Source organism: Dasypus novemcinctus, chromosome 22 (genome assembly GCF_030445035.2).
Source record: "Dasypus novemcinctus isolate mDasNov1 chromosome 22, mDasNov1.1.hap2, whole genome shotgun sequence".
NCBI classification, from domain to species: domain Eukaryota; kingdom Metazoa; phylum Chordata; class Mammalia; order Cingulata; family Dasypodidae; genus Dasypus; species Dasypus novemcinctus.
The window spans coordinates 70,217,627-70,222,602 of record NC_080694.1 but is presented as its reverse complement, the minus strand read 5'-3'; positions in this window follow the sequence as shown (position 1 = coordinate 70,222,602).

The following is a 4,976-nucleotide window of genomic DNA, read 5'->3' as shown; positions in this document are numbered from 1 at the left end:
CTTCATATTTTTTCACAGAAGTTGCAGCACTATTGACCCTTGAGAGAAACTAGGGAGTAGCTCTTACTGGCCTGGTGCATAGAGCTCTTTGGCAGTATGAAACAGTGCCGGTTTGGAGATGATTCTTATTATACATTTGGTTGTACTTAGCCACTTCTAGATGTTTGAAACTGCAAAGTAGTTTCCATCCACTTCAGGAGCATGATCAGAGATGTACTAGATACTATTGTTTTAGGGATCAGCAACCAAACTAACTAATAACTCACATGGAGAAGCACCCTGTATGTATTGGACACCTGGTTTGAATGCACAAGAGATTTTGACAATGTTGAAGTTTATCTCTTGATTTTGACACATTTTTTAAACAGTTTTAATGTGATGTGCTGTATATTAAATGAACTTTCAGCACTTTGCTTTTTATTTTTACACTTCTACCATGAAGACATTAATTACACCAGTATTTTATTTTACCCATAGAGAGAAAAATAACTTTTTTATTTTTAGAATGAAAACTGAAGATTCCCAATGAAATCAACATAACTTTTTACTGCCACCACTTAAATATGCACATTGAGGCAGGTTTTATTGTTTCAAAGTGTTTTTTTTTTATTGATATCAATTAGGTTTTTAATTACTAATAGCTTTTTAGAATTAGCTATTTACATGCATTAATTTGGAATATACTTTTACAAATTTTTTATACTTAAACACAATTATATAGACTAGTTAATTCGCCTTAGATTATAATTGTCAACCAATGGATTTTAATTTATGCATTTAGGAGAGGGCAGATTTACATTTTTTAACTTAATTTCATTAAACACAAATTTAGAACATTTATGATTTTAAAGATTTAATACATACAATACTAATCTATTACCCTGGTATTTTACAATCCAAAGAGACAACGTTTAAGCCAAATAAGTTGAAATACTTATTGTTTAAACAGAGAATTTTTTTTCTTAAAACAATTTTAACTGTAAAACAATATTTGAAAGATTTTCCTGAAGGTTCTCTATTGCTAGCTTTTCCAGATTAGGGGTTCACAGTTTCCCCCCTTTACAGCTTTTTAAATTTAATGGCTTATAACCAAAAAGTTTTCAATGCTATGATACAATTTTTTGTTTTAGACTTGCAGTAACCATAAGCAAGAGGCAAACTCAGTTTATAATTACCATCATAATAGTTGAAGTCTAGGAGTAGGTGAAATTAGTTATAAAAGAGCCATAATTAAAGATAAGTTTTAGTTATAATTACTATTATTATAGTAAGCACTAGATAAGCTTGAAGTAGCCATAAACAAAGGTAAATTAGTTTAAGATTACTATTACAATAACTGAAATTTAGGCTACAGTTACTCCACTGTAATAATTTCAGTTATAAATTATTATATATAGAGAGAGGTACTTATACAATGATTTTAATTTTTAGTTTGTAGAAAGTTTTACTTAAAATTAATTTGGGTACCTTTATTAATCATGCAATTAAAATAATTTTACAAATAAAATGCTGTGTAGTTTTTCTGCATCTTTCAGCAATTATATAAATTTCACTCATGAGTTATGCATTAAATTTACTAGAAAGACAGTATTGACATTCAAAGATTTATTTCCAGCCTACCTTTTGCTATTATTCAACTCGTAGCTGGTGAATTCTAAATTTGATTTTCTAGGCATAAGCAAACTGACAAAGTTAAATAGACTTTAAAGTTGAACACAAAATTAAGCACAGAATAAAACAAAATAATTTTATTCCTTTACATTTCTGGGGCAGTTTTAGACTTGGGAGACAGGCTGACTAAATTTTAACATGAAGTTGACAAGTCCAAATTGTGGTTTTTTTTCCTGCACAGTTTTAGTTTTATGACTTTATTGTTTGATAGTTTCCCAGTTAAATCAGCCATTAAAAGCCATTAAGTGACTATAGGTTAATTGTTCCAGCTAACAGGCTTTGGGGCCCAAGGCAATAATAGCTTCCTTGTTAGACAAATATGCATTTTATTTTCACAGTTTTAAAAACATTTTAAAGCATTCTGACACAAACCTGCAAAGAGAAATTTAGTAGCAAGAAATAGAAAGGTAAAACTTGGGTAAAGGTAAATGATGCAATGTTATCCTGTCCTATGACTGTGCTGGGGAAAGGAACTTGCACTGCATTCATTTTCACTCTGTCCAGTCAGTCCTACTTCATTTTCCCAGGTAGCTGGCTGTGGTTACATAAGAATGCGGCTTGCAAAGGCATGGACCTGATGGGAGCGGTAAGCCCTAGGCTCTCTGCCATTGCTATGTATCCCAGGGAAGGGGGTGAGAGAAGGCAATGGCAGGCAAATGCCAGGACAATGGCTGCTAAAATAGCTTGAAAAAGCTTTGCAGGTCCTGGCATTCTCCCCAGGGACCTCTGTTTTGGCAGGGCTATGATTTAAGCCACTGTTCTATGACCCAGCCACCATGACTGGGGCCAGATTTAATAAGCCTGGGTGTACAGCATGGACATGGATGCAGAGAATTCCCAAGCTCTGACAAATGGCGAGAGAGGCATACAGAGCACAGCTATGGGTTTAGAGTAAGAAAGCGGAGCATGCTTATGTTCAGGCTTTGCAGTTTGCTTTATAAACTACTAATTATCCCATTCCTTTACCAATGACAAGGGAGGGGTTCCAGCTGACACAAAGTACACTATTTCATACAATTTAATACTACTATCCGGAGGCATGAAAATATACACTGGCACTGAATAAGCACAGACAGAAACAAAAAGCCTATCAATTTGATTCATAATTTTCATTCTTCTGGTATGGCTATTTTTGAGCTACAGCTTGTTAATTATTGCAACCCTAGGGAGGGGGAACTCCTAACACCAAACTTTTAATGGGACTTTTGCCTATGCTTGCTGTTTACAAAACAAACTCATTTGCAACCCAGCACCAAAACAAAGACTTATTTCTGTCTAAACCTTTCCACTGTTGAACTCATATTCAGACCAAGCTTTATTACAAAAACCAATCCATGTAAGCCAGGGGCACTGATGAAAGCCCAGTGAAAGTCCTTGGTGAGTTTCCAGAAGACAACGACTGTACAAAGATGTGCTGCAAAATTCTCCCTGAATGCTTAAATTTCTTCCCTTTTAAGGCATTCAACTGATTAGAACTCCCTGGTTGATTGTAGATATAATCAGCCATCTATGCAGAAAACTCACTGATGATGAAAGCCCATAAATACCCTTGTATTACAATTAGACCAGTGCTTGCTTGACCAAACAACTGGGCAAAATTACCTGACTGAGTGGACACATTAGCCTAACCATCACAGATATCTAGTAGTTTATTTTAATTATTGTATTCCCAGTTCAAAAATTTGCATTTGGTTCTTCTTTTTATCCTCTATTTCTTTGCTATGACTTTCTATTATTCCATCTGTTTAAGGAGTGCTTTGATTGCTTATTCAAACATTTTTATATCTACTTTAAATTCTTCATGAAAAAATTCCAACATCTGTGTCTTTTCAACATTGGCATCTGTTGATTGTCTCTTCCTGTGTGAGTTGACAGTTTTCATGGTTCTTTGTATACTGAATAATTTTTAATTGTATCCTGGACATTTTGAATATCCTGGGTCTCATTTGCATCCTCTGGAATACATTGACACCTTTGTTTTAACAAAATTAACCTCATTACATGCAGGCTGAAGAGTCTCTACCCATGGGCTCTGGGGCAATGTGGTTTCAGAGCCTGGGCTGTTTCCCACTCCTGGAGGGTAACTTTCCTGAGCTCCTATCTCTCTGCAATTGTAAGGGCAAAACAAATCTTAAAATAAAAGGCTTAATTCTACCTGTAGGAATGAAGGGAAGAGGAATCTTCCTCTCTTTTATGTTGTAGTATTTAATTAGGAAACAATCCATTATAGGTTCTCTTTTTTGAAATGTAATCAAGAAATATATCTATCCTATCTCCCAGTTTCCTGGGAAAAGATTAACATAACTTCCGGGTGGTACCTGGCTCAAAATTGCAAGCCCAACTCAGAAGTATCTTGAGAATGTGTTTGTGACAGGGACTGTCCTCATATCCACATAAAGAGTGAGATGTCTCTCCGTCTTTGCATTTCTCTTTGTGGATTGCTAGTGATGAATCACATTATGATATAATGATTATTCAATAAAAAACAGATTTTCTCTCTCTTCTACATTTGTGGAGAGGTCTGGGTTGCAAGGAGATTTTGTTCTTAATTGTATTTCTCCAACATAATCTCTGTGGTCACAATTCTCTGGGGCTCCCCATTTTGGTACTCTGGCTAGAAATCTATAAATTTAGTTACCCCATTCTTCCACAAATATTCTCATTTGCACTTAATCTGAGGACAGGCAGCAGGGGAAAGAGGGAGGGGGAGAGAAAGAGAGAGGGAGAGAAGAGATGAGTGGGGTTGGGTCCACCCTTGGAGTTATACCTTCAAGAATGAAGAGGAAGGTCCCCTCCATTAGTTTTGACTCTTGAATGTTCTATTGATACTGTTTGCCCTGTCTCTGCTACCATGAAACTGACTGGGATGAACAAATAGAGAAGAAAAGTAAAACAGAACAGTATAGAGGACTACCTCATCCTCTGATTGTTAAGAGATATCCTTTGATGCTCCTTGAGGCAGACTTAGAGAGCTTTCCAGGAGCATTCTCCATGCTCTGCTGTTAAATGCTGTGCTGCTCTGCTATTTTTGTGTTTCTAAGTCCAGACTCGACTTTCTAGAGGGAAAATAATGGCTAAATTCACTGCCAGTTTGGTGATTCATCCCAAGCCCTCTTGCTAGCGTTTACTTTTGAGCACTGTTTCAGTTTCCTGGGCTGCTCAAGCAAATGTCATGAAATGGATTGGTTTAAACACTGGGAATCTATTAGCTTGCAGTTTTGAAGCTGAGAGAAAACCACAGTCAAACTGTCACAGCAATGCCTTCTGGAAGACTCGTGTTCTGGGGCAGGCTGCCTGCAATCCGT